General features: G+C 35.4%; 1 pseudogene across 1 annotated transcript in view; it reads left to right on the forward strand.

Moving 5' to 3' along the window:
* Positions 1-9,211: 9,211 nt before the first annotated feature.
* Positions 9,212-24,774, forward strand: part of LOC308506432 (elongation factor 1-alpha 1-like) — a 34,750-nt pseudogene continuing 19,187 nt past the window's right edge. Inside the window, exons 1-2 of the transcript in view lie at positions 9,212-9,375; positions 13,232-13,245. The product of the transcript in view is annotated as an elongation factor 1-alpha 1-like (transcript). The remainder of the gene's footprint in view (positions 9,376-13,231; positions 13,246-24,774) is intronic.

Genomic DNA, 24,774 nt, shown 5'->3' on the forward strand with positions numbered 1-24,774 from the left:
TGTTATCAACAAGACACGAAATAACGATTGTTGGAGAAGACATGGAGAAAAGGGAACCCTTGTACACTGGTAATTGGGAATGTACATTAGTGTAGCCACCATGGGAGATTATCTTTAAAGTAAAGAAAAGGGTAAGACAGTTCATTGTCACTCCTTTTATTTCTCATTGTACAATAGATCTAATGCAGCATGGATGGAGTTTTAAATGAAGTTGTAAAGAAAAAATATTCCAGACATGGGCAGCATTGTAAAAAGGCATGGATGTGTGAAAAGTATGAAGCCATTTCAACACGACTAGGACATAAATTGTGAGAGAGGAGGAGAGGCCAATAAGAGGAGGTGAGACTAGAAATGTGAGCAGGAACCTGGTCTTATAGAGCTTTGTGTAGAATTGGGTTTTATTTTATAGATAATGAAGAGCCAATTTCAAACCATAGAGTAATGCATCCACATTTTAGAGTGATCTTCATGGCAGGACGTCTGTTTGGAAGGGAGAAAGGTGAAAAATTTGGCTCAGGTGAGTGAATCCAGACTTTGTCTTCTTTGCCCTGTATCCCCAGTGCCCTCCAATATGCTTAACACATACATAGAACATACTCAAAACAAAAACAAAAACACACAACACATTTGTCTATAATTGAGCTATGTGAGCAGGAAAATAAGGGCAATGCAGAGGAATAGACAGTTTTTACAGACAGTAAAAGTAAGCATCTATAGGACTCAGTGGTCAGTTGAACATAAAAGCATGAACCAAAGATGTTAAGTACACTGGCTTGGGTGACTAGTAATACCATAATTGGGATCGGAAATAACATAGAATACAATGTGAGGCATCAAAGAGTGGTTCCATTTTTGACAGACTGAGTTTGGAATGCCAGTGGGATATCCGGGGGAAGGACTCCCAGGAAAGTGGAAAATATGCCTCTGGAGTGAAGAAGTCTGGGCTAATGATATATATGCATAAATGTCCAGTAATTGCTTCAGGGTCCCAGATCCATAATTCTGGATGTTAGAGAAGAGGACATTCTCTGGTGTAAAATCAAAATGTCTGCCTTTCTTGTTCAGGGAGAATGTTCCCCATGGCTCACAGGGAATTGTCAGTAGTTTGGGGGTTTATTATTTTGAAAGTTTTATTTATTTATTTATTTATTTTGGTTTAAGTTTTAGCAGACTCGACTATTGCCCATCCATTTACTCCCCCCATCCTCACAAATATACCAATAGAAAATATTTTAATGAAAAAATTCTTGCCTGAAGCCACTTAACAACCTTATTGAAATTTGCTGCTTTATCCAAAGTGATGGGAAGCAGAAATAGCACTAGAAATTAACTGAGCCATTGGCATCGTATTGTATCTGTGCTTTGAAAACAAATACAACTAATATTAACACAACCTGCTTCCAATTGCCCAACCGCTCTTCCAAATATTTTAATAATTTTACCTCAAATATCTTGGAACCCACAAAATCATTTCTAATTAAAACACCTTTGTCAACTCTTACACTTTAGAACAGTTGTTTTGAATTGGAAAATTGAAAATGAGACTAAGCTTCCCTCAGGTGGGAGTAGGATAAGTTGTATCTGAACAAGACTTTCTCAAGAAACTATTGCACAAAAGCAAGTAAACAGGTATATCAATTTGGAAAAACAGATGAAGTGAATTTATCTTGACCACACTAAGAGAGTGGTGCTTTGTCAGCCTGTCCATTCTTCTGTCTTTAACCTCCACCTCCCTCATCAAACGTCACGTACCTAATTGGGTTCTTACAGGATTCTTCCTGTGCAACAAAAGACCATTCTATGATGGCATATTGTACTTCAGTTGCTGTGATTGCTACTCAGGATTGTAGGCATCTGAAACCAGCGCCATCCTGTACAGGTATCTGAGGTGTGGCTGTCTGTGGTAATCGGGCATGAAAGTCAGCAAAATGGTGTGCACATCTCTCTTGAGTTCTGCTTGGACATTTAACCCAACCCAGCAGGCTTTTGTAAATATCTGTCCCTGAATTAGTCATCTGTGAACTCTCAGTCTCAGTTCATAAAATTGGGGCAACTCATGCTGACCTTTGTTTTTCTTTTTAATGTTTGTCTCCATGTTACTTTTTCCAGAGGCTTTGTAACAATAAGTGTACATCTATTTTCTCTTTTACGCCCTCTATCAGCCTCTCAGGTTAAAAAAATAGTAATGAAATATTTTAGCATAACTAAATATACCAATGGGTGGGAAAATAAACATTTCTCATGATTGAACTACAATTTGCAGTCCAAATAAACAGTGTAGTACAAAGTTCGTTGAGTTATTTGTCACCGATCATTTGGAAGGTCAACACTCAGCAGAGTAATCATCATCTAATATATACTGTTACTTTACAGTATGCACTGCAGGACAGATAAACATACTTGTGAATATTTATATAGAGCTTATCAAGAAATTACCTTGGCACTTAACATCTAAACTAGTTTTAGGAAATAAAAAAGTAAAATATGAATATAAAGAATGGTAACTTGTCAATGTAGAAAATTTATGAAAATATATTTTAAAAATTGAAATAGTAATCATCACTAACAATTACATTCAGGGGTGGGGGATAATCACGATAGGGGAAATAGAGAAAAGGAGACAAAAAGAGGGCAAAGCAGGTGGCAAGAGAGTGTGAATAAAAGAGAAAAAAGAATAAAAGATATTAAAAGCTGATAGCTTTATTGTAGAAGGAAAAATGAGTTACATTATCAAAGGTAATACAAAATGGACAAGATAAAAGGTATAATATATGAATCACATAAAAACAGATTTCTATTCCCACCTAGACTTATAGTAAAACCTGCCGCTACCCTAAGCCACTCAGAATATTCCTGTTATTTGATGACTGAATGCAGAGGTAAGTACAAAGGGAGTGTGGTATGATGAGAGAGCTGTTAATCGCATTTGGTTTCTTATTTAAATTTCATGCAGCATATTATAGTAAGAGATCACAAAATGTGAAAGTAAGACCACTAAACAAGTCTCAATTGCCAGGACTAGAAATAAAATGAATGAGGATTTTAATAACTAAATTAGATTCTAACATATTGTTTCCAGGGAGAAAACAGTGAAAAAAAATGTGAACAAGCACTAATACAGGCACATACAGTGTTTGTTCCTTAGACGTTTTTGTTTGAAATCAGCAGAAAATGATTACTAGCACCAGAGTATTACAATAGCTGCCTACTTAGTCTTCCTGCTCCAATGGCTACCTGTCCTTAAATCTGTGGAGCCTATTAAATTTAGGAGATCACATTCCTCTCCTCAAAAACTGACAGCCAGCATCAAAGGCCAGGTCTCCATGCCCTTCAGGATCCAGCCTCTGGCCCTCGGGACCTAGTCCCTTATTCCTCCCGTCTGGCTCACTGCTTCCCAGCCACACCAGCCATAGCTCTTCCCCAGATACTTCACCCACGTTCCTGCCTGAAGTCTGTGCACTTACTGTTCCTCCATCTAGAACAATCTTTCCTCGGCGACACCTGTGATTTTCAACAGAGGCTTTCCCTGACCACCCTGTTAAAATGGCAATCCCTTCCTTCCTCTCCTCCTTCCCCACTCTAATTTTCTCCACAGCACATAAGTCATATTTTATTTGTTTATTGATTTGTTTTACATAGAACAGTGCCTATCACATAGTGGGTACGCTCTATAAATATTTTTTGTTAATGAAGACTCCACAATGTCAGCTAACTGCCGTATGTCTATCCTTATAGATGGCAGGCCTATTTAAGTATGTTTTGCATATATGTTAACCCCTTTAGAGCCTCATAACAACTCTGTGAGATAGATTTGTAATTTAAATATTAAGCTTTGTCACCTTTTCTTTTTCTACATGCACACTAGCAATTAGCAAAGAAATGAATCCCATTTTATAGTCAAGAAAATGGAGGCATAGAGATACTAATTGTCTTATCCGAAAGGACACAGTAAGTGATGCAGTCGGGATTCCAACCCAGGCACTCAGCAGAGAGCTCCATGCTCTTCACCTCTAAGCTCTACTGCCTGTCCAGGAACGAATGAATCAGGTGAATGAACCCAAAATATCTGACATCTATGCAATGACTTATGCTTTTCAAAATCTGTTCATATACATGATCCCATATGCTCTACAGATGAAGTGCAGTGCCTTTGTCATATTACTAGTGAAGAGAAGAGTATATTTTCTCCTTTTGACAAATTTGGTATACAGTTTAAAATATCTTCATTTAATGTTTCGGAAATATCTAGTACATCACTGGTACCAAGCCAGTCTCTGAAGGAAAAGAGATAAGAATTTGTGAAGCAAGTTTCTGTCTTCAAGATGCTTACATTCTATTGCATAAACTAGAAACATTAACACATAAATTAATAGGTATTGTGATAATTGTTCTACAGAAGCCTATATAATATGTGACATGCTTATAATTAATCCTGCCTTAAGTGAAGGCAGTGAAGAAGACTTTATAAAGGTGAGTAGAGGGGGCACAGCTTTGGAACACAGAGAGGATGAGACTTTTGCTGTGCAGAGAATAGAAAAAAAAAGGCATTCCAGGCGGAGAGCTTAACCTGAGACAAGCATGAAAGCAAAATATGGCAGAAGTGGGTGAAGCAGACAGTTGTGTGTGGGGAAACTGTGGAGGCGGTAAGAGAGTGGCAAGAGACAACACTAAAAGGTAGATTGGCTCCAAGTTATAAAGTACATTGAACTTTCTCTTGCACACTCTGGGAAGCTATCAAAACAAGAACATCAAATATGCTCTTCAAGATTGTAAAGTTCCACGGAAGAACCTCAAAACTCTATGCACTTTTTAGAATATCCTGGGTAAAACTCTGATGTAAATATCAGTGTGGAAGCCCAGGGCCACCGTTGGGAGTTCCATAGCCTTTGCATGGAGTTGGCTTCAAGACGACTAAGAAAACAAAACAGCCCCCAGAGTGTGGTGTGTCCCCTTTGGGGAGCACCAAGGGAAGTACAAAGGGAAATACAAATGGAGTTACAAGCCATTTATGATGACAGAGGCCAAAGTCAACTATTTGACCCCAGTGGGCCTGGAAGGAAACTCAGTTGCTTTACTTTTGTAAATGTTCCAAAAAAAAGAGTGATTGACTTTTTCCTTAAGCATTAAGTTTGTTCTTTGTTGTTGTTTTTTTTTTCTCTTCTCTTCCTGTACACACACTAGCAATCAGTATGGAAACTGAACCCTTTAGTAGTTCTTTGAGAAAAAGGGCTGCTAAATTACGGGGTTAGGAATCACGTTAGATAATCAAACAAATACTCTACATTTTATTCCAACTTAAAGCCCATCTGAAGTCAACTGCTCAAAATTATTTAATTATTTTTTAGCATCAAGATATGCTATCATCCTCATAAAATTCTCCAAACCAGGAAAAGAGGGCAGCATAGCAGATGATCAAAATGTCTCTATTGGTTTGATACTATTTCCAGAATAGAATCCTTATTTCCAGAATAAGATGGTTTCTTTTTTTTTCTCAATGCCTCTGGAAAGCAAAATTATAGGATCATAATAAAATCTTATAATCTATGTATCAAATGTCCTTTTAAAATTCTTTCACTTACTTCATCTTATTTAGTGCTCACAAAAACTCCACGAGGGGGGCGTCATCATGTCTGTTTCACAGATATGAAAACTTTAGAGGTCTTCCAACTTGTACTTGAAAATCATTTTCTAATGGCTAAAATTATTTTATTTGACTATAAAGTTTTAAAAATGCATTTCCCTGTCTTAATAGGTGTTTGAGACTCACTGTTAACGTAAATTGATTTACAGAGGTTTAAATGGCTTCCTCAACCACAAAACTAGGAAAGTAGCATCAAGATGATGCAAAATCATGTCTTTTGAGGTTAAGGCTGTTATTTTTCTCCAGTATTGTGTCCCAGAGAAAGCCATGAAATTCTCAACTCACCCCCATAATCAATAATTGATGATACTTAACATTGATACTTGAACCATCCATACTATATAGTGTGTGTGTGTGTGTGTGTGCGCGCGCGCATGTGTGTGTGTGTGTGTGTGATGATTTTACAAGTTGAAATTTTTAGATCTCATTAATTCAGGTGGCTTCAGTTAAATCATCTTGTATCTAGATGCTAGTCTGGACTTTTGTTATACCTGAAAAGTTTTTCTTAATCAAACGATTATAATGTAGAAGGTAATTTAAATATGATTTTTTATGTCTTATTGTCCAAATAGAGTTCCATGTCCTCAGATATTTAAATGGTGTCTGCTTTTCTACTGCCATCAAGGCAATGTCATCCAAGAAGCTTTGAGCAATTCCTTGGATCTGATGTCTCTCAGAATTCCTAACGCACAAAGTTGAATTCTAACTCACTTTGTAGTCTTAGATAATTATTTCTTATAAATAACTTCTCAATCAGAATTTAAGCTCCTGGAGCACAAGGATGGTATCGCAGTCTCCACTAGACTACACTTCCCCACACCCCCTAGGCTAGTAACAAGTCACAAGATTGACATTTGCTGCTTGTTGAGTTCTTAGCAAAAGGAAGTTCTCAGCACACAAGGGGCCAAGGTGTGCGGAAGGGCAGGGGGGTCAGGTGATCAACGATGCAAGTTGTAAATTATCCATTTAATTAAAAAAATACTCATGCAAACATGAGTGTTTTTAGAAAGAGTTTTCTAATTTAGAAATCATTTTATTTCATTGTAAAGTAATAAAATCACATTTCCTTATCATAATGTGTGATTCAGACTTATTACTAATCCAGATTGTCCTTGTACCTAATTAGTAGATTTTATGTTTTTATTTTTTTAACATATGTACAGCCAAGTTCCAAAGATGTCTTTTTTTTTTTTTAACATTCATTTAAACTATTCTCTGCGCATCACTGAACTCAGCATCTTGTAATTCTTATAACTATTATGGAGAAGGCAATTGGCTTCGTTTATGAAGAACTGAAAATAGAGAGTTATCCTTTTGAAATAAAGACTTGAAACTCTGGAGAGTGTTTTGTCATTGCTTTCCGTTTCACTTGATATCTTTACTTTGTGGTGATTAGATTGTTTGAAAACTTCCAAATCAGCATAAAAACCAGAACACTGTGTTCTGTCAGAGACACTTAAAATGTTTCTCTGATTTAAATTGTACACCCTGAGGGCAGAAATGGAGGTTTTCCTATCTTGGATAAAATATAACTCAGGCACCAAATAATATATAATAGAAGTAATGACAACGCTTCCTCATCTCCTGTTAGTGTTTAAAATGACATCAAGGAGTCAGTGTCTTGGGAATATTTTTTTAATGTTCATTTGTCTTGAAACATATTGTACTCTTTCCTTTGGAACATTTTATATATATTTTTGCTCAATTTGAGAAAATACTGTTACAGTATTTCTAAAGTTAGAAACCACTTGGGAAATATGACGTTTAGGTAGATTGGTTTACTAATCTTCCAGTCTTTTTGTTTCCTTTTTATGAAAAGTGCTAGATAAAGCAAGAGGGGAAAAGATGCATGTTATGCAGCCCCTGACTAGATGCCCCTATCTCTCACAACTACAGACTTATCTTGGGAGAAGGATGGTCCCGTTACTATTGCTGCATGGCAAACCACCCTCAAAGTCAATGGCATTTTATTATGCTCATGGATCGCATGGGAACGGAACAGGGTACCCCAAGGATGGCTTATCTCTGCTCCATGTCTGGAACCCAATGCCAGGGACTCACGATGGCTGAGACAAGGACTCGTGAAATCACCTAGAGTCCTTGTCTCAACAGGGCTGGCGCCTGAGTGAGGATAACTTCTAGACTATAGCTGTCACCCAGAGCACCCACACACCACAGGGCCACCTAACAGTCAGGTTGCTGGATCTCTTATCTGGAGGCTCAGAGCTCCAATAGATAGTGCTTCAGTGAACACAAGGAAAGCTGCTCAGCCTTTTCCAACTTAGCCTCACTTCTGCTGTATTCTCAGTCCGAGCAGGCTCAAAGCCCACCCAGGGCCAAGGGGAGGGGGATACGAGTCTAAGTTTTGAAGCAGGACTGACAAGCTTGCCTTATAGAAGAGCATGTGCAAGCAGAAGCTATGGTATGGCCATCTGGGTAACAGAAGTCAGCCACAAATAGATTCAGTCCCCTAGGTCTGTCTCTGTGTGAGTGGCACTTGCTTTAATGAAGGGATCTTGCTTGGCTGGATTGCCTTTTCATCTCTCATATCAATTAGCACTTACCACACTTAGCACGCAACAAATGTTTACTGAACCTGAATTTGAATTAATCTCATTAGTCTTTCCACTGAGATCCCAGGCAAACTTTCCCTTCATGTCACAAGAGATAATAATTTTGTGCTGTTCTGAAAATGATAGTGAATATTGATGTCCCAGGTATCTCAGCTGCAGGCATAAACCCCAGTTAAATTCACATGTCAGCTTTCTAAAAGTAGCATTGCCTAGCACAGATTGGCGTGAACCACGCTTATTTTTCTTCAGTCCTGGTGCATCACCTACAAAGGGGTGTGCTTGAGCAAGGCATTCACTGAGCTTCAGTTTCCTCATTGGTAAAGTGAAGACAATACGTCTGACTCCAAGGAACAGAAGTGAGCACATCAGCAGAGCCAGCTTGGAAAACCACATCAAAGGTTAAAGATGAGTGGGGTATGATACATGCTCACCAGGGATACGTATAAAGAGGCTTTTTTGGGGGATGGGGCAGTGGTAATTTGTCTACCCAGAAAGATGTCTTTTTTAATTTTTACAAAAGCACACTATATGTGCTAGTGGAGGCCCTTATGGAAGCTGTTAAGGAAAAAGTGCCGGTATAAATATGAGTCAGTACACCCAATTCTACCCATTTAGCCAGCCCAAATACAGTGAGTCCTGTATATAGTTAAAACTTCCTACATAGTTACTTGGGCTGTATTACACTGAAGCTCCGGAGCTGTATTATCTATCAACAGCCACTTGTCAATTATATGACCTATGCCTGCAACTATGCTAGAATAGGTTGAGTTTTAGAAGTGCATCCAAGTATTCTCTGAGCTATGATAGCATGACATTCATCTTGGAATCTGTTTTCTCAAAATCTTGAAATAGATTTAAGCAAAGATCAAACTAGACTCCCCAAAAATGAGTTTGGGTAACTGATTCTTCACAATTAAGTCCAGAGCAACATTTTTCATAGATGTTTAAATTGTGAAGGTGGGAACTTGAGACACTCCCCATAATATTAAAATAACACATGGCGCTGTATCCCATCCCCGGCCATGTGGAGGCAGCTGGCTTTGATGATTTTGTTCGCACCAATATTAAAGCCAGACTTGGTCAGAACCCAAAATGGGCCCTGTCGGTGCCCATTAGAGAGAACCAGTGCAGCCTGAAATCATCACCTAATGGAATAAAAAGGTAATATTGCACTGTCTCGGGTGTATCTTAAAAGAGCTAAGAGGTTGCTTAAAAGGAATTCCACATGGCTATGTTCCAAAGAGTTTGCACGCAGACACACACGAACTGGAATCTGCTTTTGCTCCAAATAAGGAACTTTGTGCAATTTGCTGCACAGTACTTCCTCCCCATGCAAAACATCTCTGCCTAATGTTTATCTTGTTAAAACTTCTCATCTGTGAATTAACCTTAAATTATCAAGCTAGCGTGAGCCAGCAGGAATATAATCTCTTATTTCTTATGTTTGAAATAAAAATATTTCCGATAAGATCAACATACACTTGCTCAACCTTCTCCCAGAGGAGTTGTAATTAAGAAGGCAAACCCCCACCTACCTCCACTTAAGCCGTCTACCAAACTCTCTGCCTTAAAAGGGTATTTACATTTCAGTTTCCGCTTTGTCCATGGGGTTCTGGAAGCTTTGTCTGTCACACACATAACACATTTATAAAACAGGGGATTTTTGCTGTTGTTGTTAAACATACTTCAGCCCCCTCTTCTCTTTTCTCTCTGTCAAAATTAACTTGTAGATCACCTGAACACTGTTTAATAATTAATAGTTGTCAGAGGCTGGGGGAGGGGCAGTGGAGGCGTGAGAAAAATGGCGAGAGGGCGCAAACTTTCAATTATAGGGCGAATAAAGTCTGAGGATCTAATGCATAGCATGGTTGCTATAGTTGATGGTACTGTACTGAATAATTGAAATTTGCTAAGAGAGTAGATCTTAGGTGTTCTCACCAAAAAAGAAAGAAAGAAAGAAAGAAAGAAAGAAAGAAAGAAAGAAAGAAAGAAAGAAAGAAAGAAAGAAAGAAAGAAAGAAAGAAAGAAAGAAAGAAAGAAAGAAAGAAAAAAAGAAAGAAAGAGTAAATATGTGAGGTGATGGATTTGTTAATTAGCTTGATTGTGGGAATCCTTTCACAATGTATATGTATATCAAATCGTCATGCTGTACACTTTAAATATATTACAATTTTGTTGTCAAGAATACCTCAATAAAGCTGAAAAAAATAGCTGTCAATTCATCTCTTCTCTCAGAGGTCATCAGGGAAATAAAGCAGAGAGATTTACTGATATGATAATGCCTAACCCAGCTTTATTGCTGGCCTCTGTCCCTTTCTTCTATGATTTAGGGGACAGGAACTTGCCCTCCTTCTTTTCCCTACCTGTCTTAGTAGAGAGGCAAATCAGGACAAAGTACTTTTTCTCTGTCCCAAATTCTACATTATGGCTCTTTATCTAGTTCATAACACCCTGGACCCCAAGGGAGATATAATCCTTTCTTAACTAAAATATTGAGCAAGAATCATAAACTTGTAGACTTGATGGAGGGTATACCACGCCTCTACTTTAGCCAATAAACTCCTCTGAGCCCTGCGGGGACCAAGGCTTGACTGCTTATCCCACGTAACTTGTTTGTTTCCTCCTCTCAGCCCTTTCTTTCTTCTGATGCACCACCCTTTCCCACGAGATAATGAGCATCCATCCCCCAGTTATGACATGGGTCTTGCAAATACGTTTTACACCCGATGTGTTTTCCAGATGTCTATAACTCTCTTCTCTCAGTAGGAGAGGAGAGAGCTCTGTGTTGGGGGAGAGAAGAGAAACATGGTGGTGTGCTTTCACTCCAGACCATGGCTGACTGTCTCATAAAGTGTCTGAAATCAAACACAGTTTAGCACCAGGGAGATTAATTTCCTTGCAACAACATCTTTAGTTTTAACCTTGTATTTTTCTATAATTAATGAATGACCTTGATCTTGTTCTACATGAAATAAAACCCTGGCCTTGTTATGCTTTTTTTCTACCCTTAGCTTTAGTACAAAGTGCTGCCATATTTCATGAAGATATTTCTTCCTGGGCCATCCAGGCAAATGGTCCAAACTCAGAACGTGTCTCTCTGGTCCACCAGGTGTCTTGCATTGACTAAAAAAGTGGGAGAAGGGAGTTGTGGGAAGAATTTCAAGTAATCCTACCTGAAGGAATACCTACCTCCCGCTCTTTGTGGATCCACATTTGTACTAGAGAACGTGTAAGATTTTAAGTCCAGTTGTGACTTTTTAATTCCCAGTATGTTTTACTCCTATTTTTGCTGAGGTGGTGAAAAGCCCCTTGCTATCCAACATCACCTTCCAAACTCATACAAACTCTGGAAGACAAGAATAGAAGAGACTAACAAATAGATAAACCCTAAGCATATTTTTCTAAATGGCGTGCCAACAAAAGGTTGAAGGAGGACCTTCTAGGATTTATATGTAATTATATCTGTAGTAATATAATCATAGGATCTGCCTTAATTCTAATTGTAAACTCCTTTACACTTATATTGGACATGTTTAAAGCTAAAGCTACTAGAAAAATAAGTACAAAGTAGTAAAGTTATTTCAAATAAACATTTAACTTCTCAGAATTCAGGTCTGTGGTCTATGCAGAAGAGGGGAAAGGAAGCAGGAAGAGAGAATGACTTAATGTAGCTCAGAGGCTCCACCTGCCTTTCCAACCCAAGGAAGTGATAGACTCCTCCATAGCATTTCATTTCCTCTCCCTCCAGCTCACTGAGGACTCTGGATGGTTCTGCTGCCTGGGACAGCACTGAGAAGCCTACTCTGTCCTTCATCAAGACTCCCATCCTATATATTCCAGCTCACCACCAAATCTTTACTTTTGTGAAGTTTTCCATTGTCTTTCCAATGTGAGATAAGTTTATGGAATATTTTTAAATGAATTGGATTTTCTGCAAAAAAAAAAAAAAAAAAAAGAAAGAAAGAATGGAAGTGTGTTAAACAGGGGTTCTTTCTGAGTATGAGATTATGGGTGATCCATGTTCTGCTACTTATCATTACTCTAAATTGCTGACACATAATCATGTAAGTATTCATTTCCTGGATAACATTAAAAAATGGAGTTACCAAAACCTTAAGAATGATTTCCTGGACAAATCTAAATGTTTGTAGTTATGATATATATAATAATACTCTGACCTTGGTAAAAAAGATCAACACGTGTTTCACAGAGGAAAGATAAGACAAGCTATTTTGTATAACATTTGCTGAAAAGAACTAGCACAAGTTTGTTCTATATGTATTATATAAAGAACAAATTTAGTAAAAAGTTAAAAATTCTTCCTTATTCTCATAATTTCATACCTAATTCTCTCTGAGCTACTAGAAAACTCAGTAATTGATTCATCACTGTAAGATTTTCTTTAGTTTAAGCAATGGGTAATAGATTAAAATTAGCCTGTTGCATTGAGCTAACATTGCTTTTCTCTTATCTGTCACCATTGTTTTCAGACCATCACTTTGGAAACAATGAAACAGAAATGGAAAAAAGAATAATTAGTTACCGAGTACTACTATGGGCCAAGTTATGTGTTAGATATTTACACACATTATTTTCTTTGATTTTTACCAACAACCCCATGAGGATTATTCTTACTTCACAGCTGAATAAAAGGAAAGTTAGAAAGATTAACTTTATTAGGGTCATGTAACTAGTAAATAGAAGTGACAAGATTCAAAACAGATTGTTCTGATTCAAAGTCTTTCCTGGAAACCAAAATGAAAACAAATAGTATATAAATAGTAATCTATTTTTGAGATTGGAATCAAGATGAGATACAGGCCACTCGATCCATTTTTGCCTCGGTAATATTTGGATTAAGTGTTTTTCGGTGAATACTGCTTAATGTAATGTGTTCCTTTAATTTTCGAAATTTAACAGAGACAATAATGATAACAGCAACTAACTCCCAACCCCAACACCATGTTCCAGGCACAGTTCTAGGCACTTTAAATGAATTAACTCAATTTATCCTTAGAGCAACATCATCAGGTAAGTACCATCATTATTTATACTTAAGGTGAAATAAGGAGATTGCTGAAGACTCAAAGTGATGCTCAGATTAATGGGTCAGGAAACGAGGGCAGATGGAAAACTGCTTACAAAACATCTTGGACTTTATGGGAAAGATACTGCAAGGATTAACATCAGCTACAAAGTTAACTGGGCCCTCCTTATCCTAGTTCCAAGAATGGAGGAAACAGCCAATACCTCAAAAGAAATCTAAGTATCTTAATCTGTGTTTTGTGAGACATTTGATCACTAAAGGATCATACGCATTTATGAAAGAAAAACAGGCTTCAAGATTTTTGTGGTTGTTTCTTATTCCCCATTAAATGTCTTTCTAGAGGTCAGCAGCATTTTTGTGTCTATAAACTTTTTAAAAGCACATTCGCCTTCAAAGATGACTCCTTCCGTCAAACTTGTGAATGTCTTGAAATAGGATAATGTTATTTGATTGCTCTTAGGGGACAATTCAGGGATAATTCCTTTTGTTGTTATAATTGTGTTATTTGGACCTCTAAAGTTGGTTAATCTTTATAATAAACTTATTCAAAACTGTGTTGTTCAAGGTTCAACTGTATATTCACATGTAGTTGTAAGACATAATTTAGAGATCACATGTATCCACAAATTTTCCCTCATTGGTAACATCTTGCAAAACCACAGCACAAGAAAATATCCAACAATTGACATTGATACAAGTCAGTCACGGTACAGATCAATTCCTCACTTATGGAAACCTTATGTTCCCCTTTGTAGCCACACCCACCGACCACCAGTACCTAACACTTGGAAACCACTTATCTGTCCTTATTTCTAAAATTCTGTCCATTCAAGAATGTCATATAAATGGAAGCAATTTGTAATCTTTTGGGTTTGCCTTTTTTTTACTGAGCAGAATTCTCTAGAGCTTCATCCAGGTTGTTGCATGTATGCATAGCCCATTCTTTTCTATTGCTGAGTAGTCATCCGTAGTATGTATGTACCACAGTTTATTGAACCATTATCTAGTGAAGGGCATCTGAGTTGTTTCCAGTTTGGGGATATTACAGGTGAACTGATAAGAACATTTGTGTATAGGTTCTGGTGTGAACATAAATTTAGATTTTTGTGGGAAAAATATCCAGGAGTGCAATTGATGGGTTGTAAGGTAGTTGCTTATTTAGCTTTGTAAGAAACTGCTAAACTGTGATCCAGAAGAGCTTGTACCTTTTTTTCCATTCCCCCCAGCAATGTATGAATGGATTGATCCAGTTTCTCTATATCCAACCTAGCATTTGCTGTTGTCCCTATTTTTATTTTAGACATTCTGATAACCATGCAGTGATATCTCATTGTGATTTAAATTAACATTTCCCTAATGGCTAATGATTTTGAATGTCTTTTCATGTACTTATTTGCTATCTATATATATTCAGTGAAGTATCCAATTAAGCCTTTTATCTATTTTCTGTTTGGATTTTTGGGGGTAGTTTTTAGTTTTGAGTTTTAAAAGTTTTCGGTGTATGTTTTAGATTGAGTCATTTGATAAGTTTGTGCTATGCAAATATTTTTCAATGGTCTGTACTTTTCTCTCTCTCAATCCTTTTAACAAGGTGTATTAGTCAGGGTTCTCCAGAAATGTGTGTGTGTATATATATATATATATATATATATATATACACACACACACACATATATATATACACACATATATATATGAGTACATATACATATATACATATACATATACACATATATACATATACATATATATACATATGTGCTTGTATATATATATACATATACATCTATATACATACATATATGTGTGTGTGTGTGTGTGTGTTTTATTATAAAGAATTGGCTCACATGATTATGGAGGTTGAGAATTCCCAAGATTTAGAGTCAATAAGCTGGTAACACAGGTGAGAGCCAAAGGTACAATTCCAGTCCACATCTGAAGACTGAGAACAGGAGAGCCAATGGTGTTCCAGTCTGAAAGCTGGGAGGCTCAAGACCCAAAAAGAACCAATTTTGTAGTTCAAGTCCAAAGGTAGAAAAAAATCCAATGCTTGCTCAAGGCAGTCAGGCAGAGGGAGATTCCGCTTACTCAGCCTTTTTTATCAATTCAGTTGAATTGATTGGATGGGCCCACCCATATAAGGGAGTGCAATCTCTTTTACTAGGTCTGCCAATTCAAGTTTTTAGCATATCCAGAAACACTTTCAGAGACACATCAGAATTCTGTTTGACCAAATGTTTGGGTACCCCTTGGCCTACTCAGGTTGACACATAAAATTAACCATCACACAGACCCTTGCAAAAAACAAAAGTTTTTTTGTTTTTTGTTTGTTTTTTTTAAGTTTTTGGTTTTGATGAGGCCCAAGTTATCAGTCTTTACTTTTATGTTTAGTGTTTTTAGTGTCAACTCTAAAAATCTTTGCCTCTCCCTTAATCCTAAAGATTGTGTATTATTCTTTTTCCTGAAAGTTTTATTGTTTTATGTTTTGCATGTAAGTCTAAGATCCATTTTGGGTTGATTTTTGTATGATGTGGAAGGTTTAAGTTAAGGTGTTTTTTGCTTTTGTTTTTTGAATTGCAAATGTGCAATTGCTTCAGCACCATTCAATGAAAAGGCTTTCTTCATCCATTGAATTTTTTTTTGTAACTGTCAATATAACAGTTGAATGTATTTCTGTGGGTATAACTATGGGTTCGTTTTTATTTTATTTACCTATATGTCTATTTCTCCACCAATACCACATCATCTTGATTATTGTACATAAATAGTAAGACGTAATATAGTAAGATGTATACATCTTTTTCACCAGTGTATCTTCAGTCCCTTGAATAATGTCTGGAAAATAATTGATGCACCATACATACATACATACATACATACATACACACACACACACACACACACACACACACAGACACACACATATATATCATACATATATATATAAAACAGCTTCACTGAAATATAATTCAAACACCATAAAATTCACCCATTTAAAGTGTAGATAAGCGCATTTAAAATTCAGAGTTGTATAACAATCACCATGATATAATTTTAGAACATTTTTGTCACTCAAAACAGAAAGCCAGCATCCACTAGCCGTCATTACCCCATCTACTCCCTCCCCAACCATAGGCAACCACCCATATACTCTGTCTCTATAGAGTTGCCTATTCTGATTGGATCTTTTATGTAAATAGATTCTTACACAATGTTGACTTTTGTCCTTGACTTCTATCAATAACATAAGGTGCATCTATGTGGCATACCTCAGTATTTCATTCCTTTATATCATGAATAATATGCCACTGTATGGCTGTAACATAATTGTTTATCTATTTCTCAGTTTATGAACATTTGGGTTGTTTTTATCATTTTGCGTATGATGCATAATGCTGCTATGAAATTTTATGTACAATTTTATGTATGGGGATATGGTTTTATTTCTCTTGGGCATAAACCTAGGAGCAGAATTGCTGGGTCATGTGACAACTCTATGTTTAAATTTCTGAGGGAATTCCAGATTGTTTTCCAAAGTGGCTGTACCATTTGATATCCCCACCAGCAGTGTAGCAGGGTTGTAATCTACTTATATCCTTACCAACACTTTCTGTTATCTTTTTGCTATAGTCATCCTAGTGGTTGTGAAGTTATAATGAATTATAGTTTTGATTTACATTTCTTTGATGAGTAGTGATGTCAAGCATCTCTTTTATGTGCCTATTAGCCATTCTTTGGAGAAATAGCTGTTCAATTCCTTTGCTTCTTTTTAAGTTGGATCATTTATATTTATATTATCAAGCTGTAAGAGCTCTTTACGCATTCCATATTCAAATCTCTTATCAGACATATGATTTGCAAATATTTTCTCTAATTCTGAGTTGTCTTTTTATTTGATGGTATCCTTTGAAGCGCAAAAATTTTAAATTTGATGGAATCCAATTTATCTGTTTTTCTTCTGCTGCTTGTGTTTTTGGTTTCATATCAAAGAAAGCGTTGCCTAACCCGAAGTCATGAAGATTTTTTCCTATATTTTTTCTAAGAGAGAGGTTTTGTGCACAGAATAGTTTTTGTGTTTGATATAAAGAAGGGTCCCACATCATTCTTTTGCATGTGGATATCTGTTTGTCCCAGCCCCATTTGTTGAAAAGATAATTCTTTCTTCCATTGAGTTGTCTTGGGATAATTGGAAATCGATTGCCAACAAAATATTCCATTGATATGATGTATTACATTGATTGATTTCATATGTTGAACCAAACTTGCATTCCTTGAATAAATCCCACTTGGTCATAGTATATAATCCTTTCCATATGTTTCTGGATTCTGTTTCCTAGTATTTTTCTGGAGATTTTCAGGTCTATATTTATATGAGATAATGGTCTGTCATTCTCTTGTCTTGGATATATTTGTGTGGTTTGGTATTAAGGTAATCCTGGCCTCATAGACTAAATTGAGAAATGTCCCCTCCTCTTCTATTTTTAAAAGAGTTTGTAAAGAAGTGGTATCAATTTTATCATTTAAATATTTGGTGGAATTTACCAATGAAGCTATCTGATTCTGGACTTTTCTTTTTGGGGGAAGTTTTAAATTGTTAATTCAATCTTTACTTGTTATAGGTCTATTCAGGTGTTTTATTTTTTCTTGAGTCAATTTTGGTAGTTTGTGTCTTCCTAGTAATTTATTCACTTTATCTAAGCTATCTAACTTTTTGGCACACAGTTTTTCATAGTATTCCCTTGTAATCATTTTTATATCTGTAAGATTTATAGTAATGATCTCACTTTCATTTATGGTTTTTGTAATTTGAGTCTTTGCTATATTTTGCTTCATCAATCCAGCTAAAGATTTGTTAGTTTTGTTGATCATTACAGACAATCAAATTTTACTTTTATTTTCTCTTTGTTTTCTATCCTCTATTTCATTATTTTTTCCACTCTAATTTTTATTATTCCTTTCATTCTGCTTCATTAGGTTTAGTTTGCTCTTCTTTTCCCAGTATTTTAAGGTGGAAGTTTAGGTTTTTAATACTGGATCTTTCCTTTTTTTAAAGTTAAAGTGTTTACATCAATAAATTTCCCTCCAATAACTGCTTTCATTGCCTCCCTTAAGTTTCTGGATGTCTAGTTTCCTTTTCATACATGTGAAAGTGTTTTCTAACTTCCTTTGTGATTTATTCTTGACCCATTTGTTACTTAGGAGTATGTTGTTTAATTTCCACATATTTATTATTTCCCCTGATATTCCTCTGTTATTAATTACTAACTTCATTCCATTGTGATCATCAAACACACTCAGTATAATTTCAATCTTTTAAAATTTATTGAAGCTTATTTTATGGCCTAGCATATGGTCTATCCTAGAGAATTTTCCATGTGTAATTGGGGAAAATGTGTATTCTGCTATTTTGGGGTGGAATGTTCTCCCACTATCTATTAGATCTAGAAGGTTTATAGTGTTGTCTAAGTCATATATTCTTGATATTCTGCCTAGTTATACGTTATTGAAAGTAAGATTTTGAAGCCTCCAACTCTTATTGTTGGATCATCTATTACTTCCTTCAATTCAGCAAGTTTGCTTCAAATATTTTGGGGTTCTGTTGTTAGGCACATATATGTTATGAATGCTATATGTTCCTGATGGATTTATCTTTTTGTAATTACAAAATATCCTTCTATATCTCCAGTAATATTTGTTTTACAGTAATTTTCATGTGATATTAATATAACCATACCAGATTTTTTTATGGTTACGGTTTATATGATATATCTTTTTTCATGCTTCTATTTTCAACCTATTTGTGTCTTTGAATATAGAGTGCGTTTCCTATAGACAGCACATTGTTTGGCGATTATGGATTTATAGGTTATGGATTTATGGGTTATTGGACTTTTACATTGTCTGACAATCTCTGCTTTTTGACTGAATTGTTTAATCTATTCATATCTTTAATTTTATTATTGAGCATTGAATCTACAGCTGCCATTTTACATTTTCTTTTCTACACTTACATGTGTTTTTTTCCTCTGTTTCACCTTTACTGCCTTCTTTTGCATTGAGTACTTGCTAGTGTAACATTTTATTTCCCCTAATGATTTTTTTTCACTATATATTTTAACTTATTTTCTTAGTAGTTGCTCTAGGACTTGCCAAAGTCAACTTATCAGAATCTACTTGTATTTATAATGTCTTAGGTGCAGTGAAATATGAAAATATTACTCTTACATAGTTTGATTCCTTCTCCCTCCCTATGTTATTATTATGTAACACAGCAATAATTGTTATAATTATTGCTTTATATAATTTTAAGTCGTTTTAAAGAAGTTAAGAGAAAAAAGAACAAGTCTATAGTTATACAGTTTTGTTATATTAATTTTCTTGTTTACCCTTACCAGTTATCTTCATTTCTTCCTGTGTATTGAGGTACCATCTGTCATTTCCTTACTCTAATACAGCTCTGTTTCTATCCACCACCTTTGTCTTGTATTATCAAATATATTACATTTCTGAATGGTATAGGCTCAACTATACAATTATATACATATTGTTTTATACAATTGCTTTTCAAATCAGTTATTTTAAAACAGCATACCTCACTTTGAAGAGAACACATACAAATCTAGCAAATGGGTTACTGCCTCATCCTAGATATTCTCCCAGGATTCCCCAGGCTCTTGGGATAAAATAAGGATAAAAACACATCCTTGCCATCAGTAAGAATGTGCTATGTATATGCACTTATATATATATATATATATATATATATATATATATATATATATATATGCATATACAAAACACAAATACACCAGAGGGCAGTGAACATAAAACATATATACCACAAAGCAGTAAATTTTAATATTCTTGGTGTTAAACAGACGTCTTTGAGAAAATGATGGGAGTTGGTAGCATTTTGATAACTCATTTTCACTTTGTAGCACCATGTAACTACCTCTTCAGGGCAGAGAAGTTAGCCGGAATTTCTGGATGACAAAACAAGCTCAGAATTTTGTTACCTCTGAGAGCCAGTCAGAGGAAAAAGCCTGGGGCAGGGTCTGGGACTCTGTTTTCCAGAAAGATTGGCCTAAAAAGTCCTTTGTCTCTCTTAAGGAAGAGCTGTTTGTGTGTGTGTGTGTGTGTGTGTGTGTGTTGAGAGGATGATGTTCTTGCAGGTCCTGCTTTGGCCCTGGAGAAACTGGGAGAGCGCTACACAAAGACTGAATTCCTTCTCATCCTTGATGAAACAACAGCTCATGGACAACATTTACTGCTGGGAAGATGTAGAAGCACATAATGCCCTCATGATAAGAAGGAAAATTTCCTACCGTTGTTCCACCGGTGCAGAGATTTCTCATTCCTTCCTTTCAGCTGGAAAAACCAAAAGCTTGATCTTTACCGATCAGGGTAAAAAGAGTCATGAGTAGTAAGGAAAGAATATACTTAAGGAGAACCAGCAGCCAGAAGACAATCAAGAACACACCACAGTAGTTAGTTATTAGGGAAATAAAACTTTTAGAAGACACAGATGACAACTTTAATAAAAACAACAATAATAGGAACAAACATTCAAGGTGATTTATTGTAGCACAGAAAATGTATTTCTAGTATTCCTCCCTCCACCCACACCAAAGTTAATATATCAACTAAAAGTAAGGATAACCACTTATCGAGAACCAAAAGTGGGAGCGCAGGAAATTACACAGAAGAAATATTTTTAAATACAGAGCAGAAACATAAAGTAATTAAAATAACGTTGTGGACATTATCTTCCCAAAACTATACCTGAAAATGAAATGTTGTGTAAAGTTCCAATGCCCCTAAAGCACATCTGTGGACCGTATGACATATAGAAATATAATTAAAGATAGAAACGTAGTTTAAAGAATGATTTTGATTTAGTGTCTAAGCATCAAGATGTCTCATTTCCCGAAAGTTTTCCCCAGGCCACTGGTGTGCTCTTACCCAGGACATCACACTTATCTATTCCTTCTGGTGCTGACCAAGAGTGCTGGGAATTCCACATATTATTGGGTCAATTATAATAAGGAGCCCTTCCCACAAGAAAGGGGGTGGAGAGAAGCTTTCCTGTCTTTCCTGAGAGGCCTCTAAAGAACACTGCTTCCCTGCCCTTTGGCTGCTTTCTACTGCCGACTCCTCAATTGTCTCATCCAACATGGCAATAGGCATAGCTGTTCCTGATCATTAGAAAAGTGTTGACAGAGAAAGGTCTGAGTCTCCTCATTCTGAGTCTCTGTGTTCTCCACAAATCCCTCATCATCTACATTTCCACCTTGCATTGTGGCCTTCCTATAAGAGCAGGTCAGCTATATTTTAATAGTGGCTTTTTAACCCCTTACATATAAACGAAATGTCTTTAAAAAGAAACCAAACAAAGCCAAAACATGATAACATTTTAATAGATAAACCTTCAAAAAATACAAGTAGTTTTTATATAAGGATGCGAAATAATTTGGGTTCAGATATTTCCTGTTAACTCTTTTGACTATTGAAAGTGATCTTCGTGAGTTATGACAAGTGGCTATTTTGTTTTTGTTTTGTTTTGCTTTGCTAAGCCATAAATTTAATCACCCACTCAGGGATGGTAGTGTGTGTGAGTGAACCTCTTAATTCAGCTTAACTTCATGGTTCCTAACCGTCAGGATTTTACAGATCAGCTTTTTTTTTTTTTTTAATTGGGAGACTAAATATGCCAAGGGCAACTCGTATTCTGCTAAATAATCACCTTTATAAAAAAGGTAACTGCCATGTATCACCTCCATATTTTCAAACTGAATGGCCACAAAGCATCTGAATTGGGAAGGGCATAATCTCTAAAACAGATAGTCTTTCTTCATTTTATCTCACTCATGACTGGCAAAATCTGTATTTTAGCCTCACCCTAACCCCCAGAGTCATGGTCAGGCCATTAACCCACCATCTAATTGAGCCTCCTGGCCCAGCTTCTGTGTAGCAATGCACGCTGTTCTCTACAAAAGGCCATGGCCTTGGAATCCTTGGGAAGTATCATACCTGCATTGTTGTGAGGGAAAAGGCCACTGAGCGAGATCAATCTCTCTTTTAGGAATGTTGAAAAAACACAAGAAAGTGGAAGTAACTGTTTATGGAAATGTTTCAAGTATTACTATCAAATGTGAAGGGTCTTCTATACACAATAAGAATGCCCTACCAGCCATATTAATTTCATTAATAATGTGAATATTAAAAAGTGATTGTCATTCATTCTTGATAATTACTTTCAGGGTCATAAATACATGTGGTTAGTGTTTTCAATATATATACTAAAGACATTAATGTAAAATGACCCAAAATGGGAATATTTAATATAAGACCATTTGACATTTTCTAAATCTTTATTCTGAATGTCTAGTACATAGGAAAGGCTTTCTATTCTTTTCTCTTCACATAGACTTCTACATAGCCAGAGCATTTTACATGCAATGCTGTTTTGGTTTTGTTTTTTTAAATATCCATCCATTTATTAAGAGCAGTCTCCTGAGTCCAACACATAAATTTATTCTTTTCATACCAGTATCCAAGAATGGAAACTAATTAATATCAAACATATTATACTTAAAAGACTGCTGGATTGTTTTTTTTTTGTTTGTTCGTTTTTGGGGTTTTTTTGTTGTTTTTTTGCAATTTTTAGTTATAACTTCCAGAAAGAAGCCAAAGTTCAAACACTGAGTAAGAAAATAAATTGCTATTTATACTGAAAATTATCAAAATACGTGACCCAATAAAATATAATTTCCCCACCACATTAATCTGATTTATGAATTAAGCCAGAAATGGCTTTGATGCCCATCTTGAATGGGCTTTGAAGAATAAAGTATATCTTCTTAGTTATACAATTTCATAAACTCTTTTGAATGAGAAAAAGATTTTAAAATTTCTATCCAAATACTAATAGCATAAATGATAGTATAACATTTCAATAAATATGTCTAATGTTTTACAAAGTTATCTGACAGTATTCAAAATTTATCTAGAACATAGAATTACAAATGTTACAAAATGGAAAGATTATATAAATATATATACTTTTTTTAGAAAGGATGACAATATAAATGGGACATTTTATCAGTTATTTTGAAATTACAAATTGTGTTTAGACATAGGTATATTCAGAATATAGGTATATTCACAGGTAAATACAGGAGGCCAAATGAATTATCTGCCTTTCTGGCAGGATTCAGCCACCAGTTGCGTTATAGTCAATACAATATCTAGGTTCAATTGTGGGTGCTTTTCACTTAGTTCTTTATCCAACCCTGTGCAATAAGTATCATCAGCTCCATTTTACAAGTGAGAAAGTCTTGTTACCAAACAGTTAAATAATATTTCAAATTCACACAGATTTTTTTCTGGAGTCTCATTTGCTTTTTTCTTATTTATTTTGTTTATGTGTATTTTACTGAGGCATTCTATAGAGATTTGTAATTAAAGTCACATCTATGTGGCCCAGCTGAGATTCAAACTTTGGCTTCAAATTCAGGTGTTTTTTACCACACCCCTCAGCTTCCAAGAACAGTTTCATATTTTTGAAATAAACCAGAAAGAACATCTAATTTTCTAAATTTGACTACCAACCACTTCAAATCAACAAAATTTAACTTTATCCACTGTAGATTAAAATAAAAAACAGCATGTAGTAAAAAAACTCAGAGTATTTGAAATCAGAAAATCTGTGTCCCAGTCGTTTGCCCAATAACTATTAAAATTTAAGAAAGTTCACATAAATTTTCTGTAATTTGCTTTTATCTTTTGTAAAGTGGAGTTAAAAATAATAATAAAACACCTAAAGTTTCTACCTCACAGTATTGGTTGGAGGAACAAAAGATATATATTGCATTTCCATGCAAGTCATAAAAAACTGTATCACCAAATTTTTATTTGCATAATTTATTTCAAGAATCTCTCTCTCTCCGAACATGAAAACATTTAAAATTTTAGCAGCATTAGTCCCAAAAGACCTAGTTTAAATAAATCCTATAATCTGAACTGTTAGTCATTAATATATTATAGAATTTATTTTGTATTAAAGTTAATAATTTAAACCTAGTTGGTACATATGTTCATCATACAATACAACTAAAGGACAATGTTCATACAACATACATACAGAATATTTGAAGAATCAACAACTATTTACTAAGTATTTATTATGTGCTATTAACTGGTTTGATAACGGTAATAGATTACACAGGTAACATTTTGAGTTTGCAAAGGTAAATAAAATTCAGCCTCTAACATTGATAAGATTGTAAATGGATAAATCAGTGGATATGTCAGACAAAGAAAGGGCTAACTTTAATGTAATGTGAATAGAGCTAAAATCAATATATGAAATGGAAAGCTCATTGGTTTGAGCCAATCTCAATATAATTTCATTTCATATTCGAATCCTATGTGATTCTTTCTGATCCTACAGAGGCCGTTATCTCTATTAACTACTACTTATTGACTCTTAAGTAAATCCAGTGTATGTAAAT

The sequence above is a fragment of the Rhinolophus hipposideros genome (genome assembly GCF_964194185.1).
Source record: "Rhinolophus hipposideros genome assembly, chromosome: 2".
In the NCBI taxonomy this organism is placed as follows: domain Eukaryota; kingdom Metazoa; phylum Chordata; class Mammalia; order Chiroptera; family Rhinolophidae; genus Rhinolophus; species Rhinolophus hipposideros.